The 11,855-nt window shown below is 45.4% G+C and overlaps 1 long non-coding RNA gene across 1 annotated transcript in view; it reads right to left on the bottom strand.

Annotated features, from left to right (window-relative positions):
- Nucleotides 1–5,548: 5,548 nt before the first annotated feature.
- The window catches only part of LOC311520513, a 58,265-nt gene continuing 51,958 nt past the window's right edge, over nucleotides 5,549–11,855 (bottom strand). Inside the window, exon 3 of the long non-coding RNA XR_014711621.1 lies at nucleotides 5,549–7,795. This is a non-coding gene — a long non-coding RNA (uncharacterized lncRNA). The remainder of the gene's footprint in view (nucleotides 7,796–11,855) is intronic.

Below are 11,855 nucleotides of genomic sequence, written 5' to 3'. Positions count from 1 at the left end.
AATTAACCAAGATGACATTAGTGAGCAGGACAGAGCTGTTAGCTGGGACTGGCTGGCTGAACCTGGGGGCCTGCCTTTCGGCTGGTCCTTTCCAACTTCTGTGACTCCGGATTAGGAAGGGAGTAAGAAGGAGACACCTTTTTTTGGAAGGAGTTGTAGATCTGGAGCAGAAGGAGCAAGGCCCAAAACAGTCAGAGAGGATGAAGGATGGAGGCCGGGGAATAGCAGGCTGAAAATCAGGAGTGTGTTTGAGGATGGCACCAGGGTTCTGGACCGGTCAAACAAAACAGCTGACACATATCTCGCATTCACCACCTGTGGGTGTCTCCTGGCGAGACATGGCTCCGCACTGCCATGCAAAGTGACGCAGGAGAGGGGAGAGGAAGTGTGGGCATGGAGAGCGTGCTCCAGGAAACCCCCCCAAGGTTACTGCCCCATGAAGAGGGGCCATGTTATGTTAAGCAAGGCTAAGAGGTGGAAGAGAGCCAGAGCAGGAATTAACCCTAACCCAGAAGAATAACCAAGGCCCCTGAAGTATTAAATAGCAGCTGAGGTTTTCAGCCTGAAAGTGAGGCTCCTAAGTTCACATTTAGGTTCCTAAGTAAGTGGCCTGATTTTCAAAAGCACCCAGCAGCTCTCATTGGAGCGTGTGAGCCTTCTGCTGGTGATGGGGGGGCATTGCAGAAGTGCTCAGCATTGGCCTAACTCTGTTCCTATTTTGAAGCTGATGGGTGTTTAACCCAGGCTGTCAAGCTTATGCTCAGATAAATTGGTTAGTCTCTAAAGGTGCCACAAGTACTCTTTCTTTTTGCGAATACAGACTAACACGGCTGCTACTCTGAAACAGGAGAAGAGCTATGGTCAGCACGAATCCCCTTGTAAAGCTCTGAATTGCCTGTAGGAAACAGGCATGTTTCCTGATACAGTGTCAGGCATGGAGCATCTTCCTGGATCAGACCTTCCCCAGGCTAACCTCTCCATGGGATCTGGCCCAAGTTGGGACCATTGTCAAGAGCTAACTATGTAGACTGCTATTCACAGTGCTATTCACTCTAATCCTTTTCACATGCAGCACCGTGGAACAGCCTAATACAGGGTATCTGCTGCTGAGTGTCAGTTATAAATTGCAATTGTAAGCAAAGGGCCAAAATTCTAGCCTTCACGTTACAAAATAAGGCTAACAAGCTAGTGCACTCAGATGAAGTCAGATTTGTGAAGGGGGCATCTTCTAGAAGACAGCAAGCCAAAGCATAAAGGTACCTCAATAGCCTGCGGAACTCACCGTCAAGATATTGCAGAGGCCAAAAGGTCAGCAAGATTAAAAAACTTTGTACAGGGCAAAAATCCTGTGGAAGTTTGGAGTGAAAATTTAATATAAGTCTCAGCATCTTTGCTCAGTGTAAGGAAAATGCTGAATATCACACAGCAGGCAAAATAGAGCACCAGCCTTTGTGGTGGGTGCATCAAAGGAAGAGACGGTCCTAAGTCAAGAAGTTCAGATGCAAATTTCAAACACCTCATGATTCAGGGTGGGGGTGAATCAGGCGTCTTGAGTCTCTGTTTGAAATTCAAACACCCTCCTAAGTTCAAGGGTGTTCAGCCCTGAGGTTTTTGTTTGGGATCTTCTCAACCAGAAAGCAAGAGCCAAGATTAATGGCACTATCCAAACACAGTTGTAAAAACTGTAGAATCAGTGAGTTGTGTGACATTCACATTATCCTGATCCTCGTCTGATCCTTTTTTGAATCTCACTAAATTTTTGGCCTGGGTGATGTCCTGCAGCAATGAGTTCCCCAGATTAGCTATGCATTGTTCAATAACCTATTTCTTTTCATTGCTTTTAAATGTATTGCCTTTCAATTTTATTGGCTGTCTTGTATTAGGAAAAAGGAGCTAGTTGCTCATCAGATTCATTCGTAGCTCTCCTAATCTCCAGCACATGTTTCACCTGCCATAATTTATACTTCTTACTATTAACTTCAGTTGGGCTGTATCTCCATGTTTCTGAAGGATCTGGGCATGGCTGATATGTCTTTGAACCTGCCATTCAACTAAACTTATTGTTTCTTGGTTCCCTAATTCCTTCTGAGTTTTGAATGAGCATGCCTTCTGTGACTGTTAGAACATACTTAAGCACTCTGTACTGAGTGTAAGGATTTTGTGGCCGATACCAAGCTGGGAGGGGTTGCAAGTGCTTTGGAGGATAGGATTATAATTCAAAATGATCTGGACAAACTGGAGAAATGATTTGAAGTAAATAGGATGAAATTCGGTAAGGACACATGCAAAGTACTCCACTTAGGAAGGAACACGCAGTTGCACACATACAGAATGGGAATGACTGCCTAGGAAGGAGTACTGCAGAAAAGGATTAGGGGTCATAGTGGACCACAAGCTAAATATGAGTCAACTGTGTAACACGGGCGCAAAAAAAGCAAATATCATTCTGGGATGTATTAGCAGGAGTGCTGTAAGCAAGACACGAGAAGTAATTCTGCTCTACTCTGCGCTGATTAGGCCTTAACTGAAGTATTCTTTCCCGAAATGTGGCACTCGGAACTGGAAACATGTGGACAAATTGGAGAAAGTCCAAAGAACAGAAATGATTAAAGGTCTAGAAAACATGACCTATGAGCGAAGATTGAAAAAAAAAAATTGGGTTTGTTTAGTCTGGAAAAAAGACAGGGGACAGGATAACAGTTCTCAAGTACATAAAAAGTTGTTACAAGAAGGAAGGAGAAAAATTGTTCTCCTTAACCTCTGAGGACAGGACAAGAAGCAATGGGCTTAAATTGCAGCAAGGGTGTTTTAGGTTGGATATTAAAAAAATTCCTGTCAGGGTGGTTAAGCTCTGGAATAAGTTGCTTAGGGAGGTTGTGGAGTCTCCATCAATGGAGATTTTTAAGAGCAGGTTAGACAAACCCCTGTCAGGGATGGTCTAGATAATACTTAGTCCTGCCATGAGTTCCGGGGACTGGACTACATGACCTCTCAAGCTCCCTTCCAGTCCTATGATTCTATTTTAATTTTCTCCCTTTAGACTTTAAAGCGTCCCTTTTTACTGCATTCCTCACTTTTGAAGTCAAGTATGCTATACCACTGGAAATTCTTGCTATGTTGCTTAGTTACATAAGTCACCCACTCAGGAAACAGAAAAAAGTCCCATGGGACTTATGTAACTAACCAACACGAGTTGTTGAATACCTTCAGTGAAATCACCAGCTGAAGAAATTCACAAATGTTTCCTAGTAAACGTGAGGGTCTCATTACCTTTTCCACACACAGTTCACGAACCAGGAGCAAACAAGGTGAATTTTGTTAAATAAATTATTCATTGCAAATTATTTACTCAGCCCAGAAGCCATAACTCAAGCAGGGAGAGCCAGCAGGCAGATGTTAAAGTACTTTAGGAAGGAAGGCAGCTCCCTCTGTAGAGCTGAGTGAATAATTCACAGCAAATAATAATAAAGAGGATGGATCTAGCTTCTTTCTCTGTTTGCAAATTTTCTCTGAGCCACTTACCGTTTTATTGAATTTAGGGACGCAGATTCTGCCAGTTCCACTCAGGTGTAGTACCTTCCTCTTACCAAGACATTTCAGGTGAAAGGTTTTTTTCGTCAGAACACATGGTTTAGTTGAAAACAAATTTTTGGACTACGTTTTTCTGAAATATTTCAAACTGAACAATGGGGGGGGAGGGTGAGGCAGTAGGAAGTAAATTCTTTTTTGAAAAAAGAAATTTCAAAATACTGGCGCAGTCCCCCACTTTCTCCTGCTTTTCACCTGCTCGGCGACTGGAGAAGTTGTGAAATAGTAAGAAAGTATGAAAATGGGGCCGGGGGAGTTCTTCATCAAAAAAAAAAAAAAAAAGTGGTTGGGAATTTTTTCCATAAAACTTCTCGCAGGACAAAGGCCCGTTTTCCACCTGCTCTCCTTAGCCTACAAGCACTCCCCTTGATTTCAAGGGGGCTACTTACAGAGAGGCTTCTGTTCAGGAAAACCTCTCTGTTCACTCCAGCAATTCAGCAGATGCTTTGGTTTAAGCATGTCTTCATTGAACTCCATGAGACTTGAGCATACATTTAAGTGCTTTCCTGAATCTGTGTGAGAGGGGAAAAACTTGTCTATATTTCTAAATCATTGCAGTGAAAGGTTCTTGGGGCCTGTAAGGGAGCAGACTCACCCCTGTGGCACCTCCTGCTGGTCTTAGTCAGGAATTAGCTCACCAGGCTCCAGAGCGCCCTCTGCAGGTCAATGATCTGCCTTTCCACTGGCCCCGCGTTCCTCCCGGACCCGGTGCCCCTTGTTTCCTGGATGGCTGCACCCTGGCAGTACACCCAGTGTCCCCACACACACACAACCAGGGGAACCCCCACCCACTATCCCCACCTTACCTCAGTGTAAGGCTACTGGCAGTCACCCACTAGCCCCTTGTATTGGGACAGACTGCAGTGTAAAAGCCACTCATCACTGGCAAGGAGGGGTTTGGACCTGCTGCCTCAGCCTACCCATGGGCTGCCCCCTTTGCAACCCCAGTACCCGCCTGGCCTTCTTCTAGGCCGCAAGCCTGGGATTTTCCAGGCAGGAGCTGCCCAGTTCCCTTAGCCTTTCCCCAGCCCTGCTCCAATCTAGGTACTCTCTGCAGTCAGGTCCCTCCCTCTCCAAAAGCAAGTGAGTGTCAGCTCCTGGCTCACTGCCTACTTCTAAGGCCAGCTGAGCCCTAACTGGGGCGTGGCCCCAGCTGAGCCTACTTCCCTTCTCAGCCTGGGCTGCTTGCCCCAGCCCCAGCCCTCCTCTGGGCTGTTCTAAGCCCCTCAGGGCAGGAGCAGGTGTCTACCCCGTTACAGGGCCGATCTGCAATTAGACTGGGCAAGGGCTGGTCTAGTGGCTAAGAGATTCGCACATGGCCCAAGTGACTGACGTTCAGCTCCTGGCTCTACCACAGATTTCTGGCATGACCTTGGGCTAGGTACTTAGCGCTGAGGTTTCAAAAGTAACTAGTGATTTTGGGTGTCCAACTTAAGTTTGAAGAGGCCCAATTTCCAGAGAATAGGTGCTCAGTGCTTTCTGAAAATCGGGTCCCTTTAAGATGTACCAAGCCGGGTGCACAAAACCCAGGTACTCAAAATCACTAGATGCTTTGGAAATGTAGGCCTCCAGCCCTCTGTGCCTCAGTTCCCCAATGTGTTTAAGCCCACTCCAGGGATTCTTTGAGATCTGTATGTACAGAACCTTTCCTGCATCTGCTAATAGAAAAGCCATGAACTAAGCTAGATCTCTACAAGAAAATGTTCTTGAGATGCTAAAGTTGAGACTCAAAGGCACATTGGTTTCCTGCCCCCCACAATTAGAGAACATGCATTTAAAGAAGGGAATGATAGATGTGTTTGCTTCCTCTTTTCTGCATGCTAAACATCTATATTTGGCTATAATTAAACACAAGTTATTACAGAAGCATTGGCTGTGACTCCATAATTAAGGCCAAGTTGAATTTTATAAATAACAGAGGAGTGCCCGTTGGTAACAAATAATGCAGGAGCAAATTCACGCTTTATTACTGATTTGTTGTAACTGTTGAATGCCAAAATCCTGTACACACAGTTCAGAAAGATTGCAGTTGGTCAAAATTCTAATACAAATCTGATCAGCGCAATTACAACCGGCCCAGATACAATTACTCACTAAATGGGAGTTCACATGAACAATGACCTTTCTTAATATCGCCCATTAGCTTGGAGTGAATGTGCAAAGATTAGATGCCAGGGCCAGTTCCCCAACTGATGTTAATCAATTGTAGCTCCCTTGAAGTCAGTTGTGCTGGCCCTTAGTTTAAGTCAGTTGCTCTGCTGAGGTTTATTCTGGGGGTTCTAATCAGAGCTGAGTGCTAAATGGTTTTCCCACCTTGCAAAAGTGTTTGAGATTTCCCATTCCACCCTTGGGGTTTAGCTGGAACATCAAGTTAACCCGTTTCTTTCTCCTTTCCTCCCCCTTCAGCCTTTCGCCGCCTGTAAAGAAACCTTTTGTTCCGCATTCATACCTTTAACCCTTCCCAAAATTCTTTCTAATACATACAACAGCATTAGCAATATATGAGGCTGGTGTTTACTCAGGGGACCCCCCGCGGGGGGGGGGGAAGCCATCTTGTGACAGTCCCCCCCTTTGACCCCGAATCAACACTTTATTATGGGGGGGTCACCATTTAGGTTTCCACCCTGCCTCTGGCACGGTGGCTAGTGTCACCATTGCCCTTCTACACAAGCAGCAAAATAGCACAAACAGAATTGTTAGGGCGAGAACAATCGCATACCCTAGCCAGTAGTGGCTTCTGGCTTCATTAGTAACATCACATAAGTCGTCCCCCTGTTGGCATAGATACCCCATCCGGATGGCTGTGGCAAAGGCAGCTTTCTCCAGATTAAATGTGTGCTGCAACATGGTAAAGGAGGAGGCATCTGTCTGGAATACAGTCAGTTGTTCCCGGGTATGCGTCAAGGGCAGGAAAACATTGGGTGCAATCCGTGAAAAATTAAACACAACATAGTTAGAGATATTCACCATACTTTTCATAACTGCGGGCCAATGCACTGAAAAATCTTGTGCCTGAGAGTGTAACAGCAAATTAAGGGGCACCCTGGGGTAGGTGGTCCTCCAAACACATGCAGCGGTATTGGTAAACACATGGGCCTTAGTGGAGGCATATCCCGATGCCTCCCCTTCCCAGCAGATGCGTTGACCCACCTCGTAAAATCGGCCTGGCATTGCCTTTTCTTTACATATCATTTGAGGGGGCTCCATAGATCGTAATTGCCAGGTGTTGCCCTCTGCAATCCATATATGCTGATAGTCAGAAGATGTAGTCAGCACATACCGCTTAGCCATGTCATTGGGGGGAGCCACCTCCCACATGTTGCGATGGACCACCCAATCCCAGATAATATGTGATGCCACATTCCTAGGATGCTAAGCCAGAATTGCCGCCCCTGCCAATGGATAATTGACCTTTTCTTCCACCATGGCCAATTCTAAACAGCGGTAAAATTAACAAAGGAGGACAAAAGCATCGGACACCCAAGGATTCCCATAGATATGTGCCACCATACATACATTGTATCACACTAACAAATTCTGCAGGCCCAAAGCAGCAAGAGCGGTCCCACCACTCCTGTTCAGGGTGTCCCTGGGCTCTCGCTATTACTGCCTTGTCCTGTTAACAAAGCAAGAGGGAAAGAAAGAGAACAACACAAATGCGCCTATTGGGGAAACTGAGGCATGGATGAAAAACTCCCTAAATTATTAGTTGTCCCATTACAGCCCTCCCTGGCTTTTCTCATGGATGTTGTTTGCCTCGTTTAGGAGGTTACAACAACAATATTACAACCCAAGATCAGTAATTGCTATTGCTTGCCAAAGAGCTTCCTATTCCACTTCCACTCCAGGCCACCACAGGAGGAACAGGGTTCATCCCCATGGGATCCATGGGAGGTTCGGGGCAACCCACCAGGTATTTTGCTGTGGGCCTGCACATTGTAATATATTGCTGTGCACACATATATTGCACACATATATTGCTGTGTCTATTCGGACTATGCACTGTTTTCAAGGCACTTTCCCTTTAACCTTCCGTCACACTACGGCTCGGGCCCCATCAGCAGCTCGAGCCAGGGAGAGCCTTTGGAGGTATTTTCCATCCTCAGCATTATAATCATCCAGATAATCCCATGGACAGCTGGAAACCCGGATGGTCCAGGCAGGTGGCTGGTCCACAACTGAGGCCCACGATGCCATGACCAGAAATCTAGGGAGAAACATATGTTTTGAGCTGATTGGCATGTGCCAATTTTAGTGTACCGGGTAGCTGAAGCTGCTGCACTACCGGGGAGATGTGATTCCCAATGGGGTACGGACCCACCCACTTGATGTCTAGAGTGTGGGCCACCTTCTCCAGCTTTTGCAACATTATCGTATCTTCAATTTGCCATCCCTGGATGTCTTTAACAACGATTCCCTTACACTTGGCCTTTTCCTTATCTAAAGCAGCCTCTATGGCTTTGCGGGTTTCACATAACTCCTCCCTCATCTGGACAAAGCTGAGACTTTTTTGGTTGTGGCAAACAGTAAATGTGATTATTGGTAAACACAGTACTTACATTACATTTACATTTGTCTACTAGCGGGTTGCTAACACTTCCATCCTCCCAAAACGCTTCTTCCCAGGAATTAACACATACACATTGCCCATTATACAGTACTTTGGTCTCATTATCCAATTCATCCCACATACAGGATCCTAGTGAAATGTCTTTACTACAGGGATCTGGAGCAACAGGCAAGGACAAGCACACCCACTTTTGAGAAGTCCCTTGGTACAACCTCTGGTGTTTAATAGCTTCCCTTCCTTCCCAGCCCACTGGCTCAAGGTCTGGGGTAGCCAGAAGGATTCCATGTGCCATATGAGGAGTGGGCTAACTTTCCATATCCTTGCTTCCAGAGCTTGTTGGTGTGCGTTTTTAACAACAATTTCCCCAATTAAAAAGTCTGGCCTTATTATGCCAGAAGCATACTGCATCCATTCGTATTGATAAGTATCAAACAGTGATCTTTTGCTTTGCTTTAGCAAGTGCATCCAAAACCTTAGTGTTTCCTGATATTACCCAAAACATTTTGTGTTCCAAGGTGGACAAAGCAAGTGTCTGCATTTCAGTACATCCCATGTGCAATGGCAGTATGATTTTTCATTTCCATTTGTTTTTGTATTCGGCTGTCCTGTAGCTGGGACAGAGAGTGTAATTTATTCTTAGTCACCTCCAGGTCTACAGTATTTATCATCCCTGCTCCAAAACCAATTTCTCTTAATATGGTGTCTGCTACCTGAGGAGGTTTCTCTGCAGCATTTGATACACAATAGTGCTAGCAACAAGACAAACAAATCAAGACAAAACATAGAACACAGAACACAATTTCTATTGTAACAGTAGATTCATGGTATTCTGGGTTGCTTTTCAGCTGGTATTAGCTTTTCCTGTTTTTCTGAAAAATGAAAAGACCATGTTTCTACCCCTTTGGGGGTGGCAGATTATTGCTTACAATATTCCTTTCTTTTACAAATATCCTTGCTGATTGCAGGCAAAACAGAGGCATTGCCCCATATTTTCCTGTGTTTGTTCTATAGGCAGGCCAGATTTCAATGGCTTCTACCTTTATCAGTTAGGTAATTTGCATTAACACAAATGCTTTCTAGCTTGCTTTTGGGATCCAAAGCCATCAGTAGCTCAGAGACTCTGTCTTAAAAGAGACACAATCAACTTTCACCAGAGTTTTGATTACTTTTAACTTTTAACTCCTGCTTCCAAAACACACAGTGATCTAAAAGAAAACACAGCCTATTGTGGCTCCCTTTGGAGCCCTAATAGGATTTTAATTAAGTAGTATGGTATGTTTTTGCATTTCTTTTACCCCTTTTACAATATACACTGGGGGAAATACACATTCCTTCCATAATTTAATTTCTATAACATTAGCCATATCAATTTTTATGTAAGGAGTAACTGTTTCTTCTGTGCTCACAGAATTTTTATGTACCCTTAGCAAAGTGACAGTCTGATTACACAGAGCCACCTTCAGGCTCAGTGTGGGGCAATGTCTTTCTCTCTTTTCCTAGAGCTCTTATCTGCTATTTTGTCACCAAAAAACAAATTCAAAATCTTTTCCCATTCTCCTGGCTTTGACTCCCCTGCTGCAGCCACGACTTTGGTCTTTATTTAAAAATATTTTAAATTTTGTAAAGCATTGAGTTACCTGAAGGGTTAAATGCTAAATACCACAGTTAAACAACACTAGTTACCTGTGTCTGGCAAAAAGTGTTTCTCAGTCTTGCAACTTTGAATGGAAGATTCAAATGGCTTTTAGTGGTATTATTTAAAACAACACCAATTCATCTTAAACCTACAAAACAAAGATTATACACACCAGGAGTGTTCTTTTAGCAAATTTGACTGACTTGTTCATAGTCAAATGTTTTCATTTAGATAGTCTCTTTGCCTGGATTATTTACAGACATTCCTTTGGGAAAAGGGCCCATTTTTCCTTCAGAATGACTGCACAGAAACCAAGGATTCTCTTTTTATAACACTTTTCCTTTTTAACACTTTTACAACGTTCAACTGCTTAATTTCCTCCAGCCTCTGCAGAGTTAACTTCTCACTCTTTCCTTAAATCACTTGCTTATCTTTCCAAATCACACCTTAATCAACTCAGATTTTACCATTCCAAATACTATTTCAGGGGTCTGAATTCCCCATGTTTGCACTTACTCCTGCCACTATGCCCTCAGGGCTTCCAACCTGTTTTCCAATTTCTTTATCTGTTGCCTGCCTGCTTGTCTGGGCCCAGTCCTTTTTTTCTCACTGCACCGTCCCTTTCCATGGATACAGGCTTTGTTCCACTACCAATTTAGCAAGGAAGGTGGGCTCCTTAATTAGCCCCCGCCCCTCCTGATCCCTTTATTTAAACAATATCACTCACAAGGGTCACCCGAGTCGTCCCCCATGAGGCTTGCCACCTGGGCAGAATGCACGGCCAATTAGTGTTTTAACTGTTTAATTTCCTTTTCATGGTGGACACACTGCAGTTGGGACTTATTCTGGGTACAAATGGTCAAATCTTTGAGTCCCTGAAGGACTGGTACTTGCTTAGCCAGTGTTTCCAGGTGGGTGCATTCCGCCTTTTCCGCCTGGAAGTCTTGTCTCAACACCTGCAACTTATCCTGGGCATAGGCTTGGGTTGCCACCTGGTTAGTAATTTGCACTTTCAGTTGCTCAATTTCCACTAGCTGTCGGTACACACCTCTTCCCTTCTCCCTAATTCCTCTTTCTGCCCCGACAACATATGATACCACATGGCCACCGCAGTCCATATCAATCCCATAGCTGGCCCTAGATTTTTACCCTTCTGCTTCTCATACTCAGCATACAGGTCTAACAAATCCTGCCAAGTATGCATGCTTCTCTGGAGCTCCGCCACAGAACCCCAGGGATTGTATCCCACTTTGGTGAGAGGCCTCTCCAACCGGGAGAGGTCCTCACCACACTTTGAAAGAGGCAACAGGGTCCTGTCCCTTTTTGCTGCCTCCCCCATGGCACGTGCATCCAGTCCCCCAGCCTCCTGGGACCCCACCATTGATGCCATCACCCACGACTGAGGGACTCCTGAGTCCGCAGCTGTACTCTTCTGTTTCCTGAACCTATTGTCACAAACCGTTAGTACCACTCTGAAGGTCTTTTCATCACTTGAGATTTCACGCTGCCCACACTGGCACCGGGGCTTACAATGCTCACCCCCTCCTGGGCCGGAGGGAGAGACACTAAGCCTCCCTCCGTATTACTCGGTCCTCTACCACCAAGGGTCCATACACCAAATCCAAAGCCCCATCCCTGGCAGAGCGAGAAACCCTAAGTTCTCCTCCTATGCTCAGTCATACTACGACTGAGAGCGTAGGCACCGAGGATTATTCCTTCTGCTTGGAGCAAGGGTCTCTAAGCCCTCCTCCGATTACCTGGTACTTCTATGGCTGGAGGCCCACCTGCACCCTTCCTCCAGTGACTGGGGTGGAGAGAGGAATGCTAAACCTCTCTCCGGTTCTCTGTCATGCTATGTTTACCCCAGGCTCTGTGTACCAGTTCAAACCGGCCGGCCATGGCTTCCTCAACTTTCCCAAAACACACCAGCTTCAGGGCCATGAGATGCTTATTTTTCTCTCACTGACCTTGGGGGGGGGGGGCAGCCTTCTTGTAAAAAGAAACCCAGGTTCAAGCCTCTACCCTGCCATTCTCCAGCCTCTGAGGGGAGTGCCCCAACTG

Source organism: Lepidochelys olivacea (genome assembly GCF_965140295.1).
Source record: "Lepidochelys olivacea isolate rLepOli2 genome assembly, chromosome: 5".
NCBI lineage: Eukaryota > Metazoa > Chordata > Testudines > Cheloniidae > Lepidochelys > Lepidochelys olivacea.
This window is presented reverse-complemented; position numbering and strand designations above follow the sequence as displayed.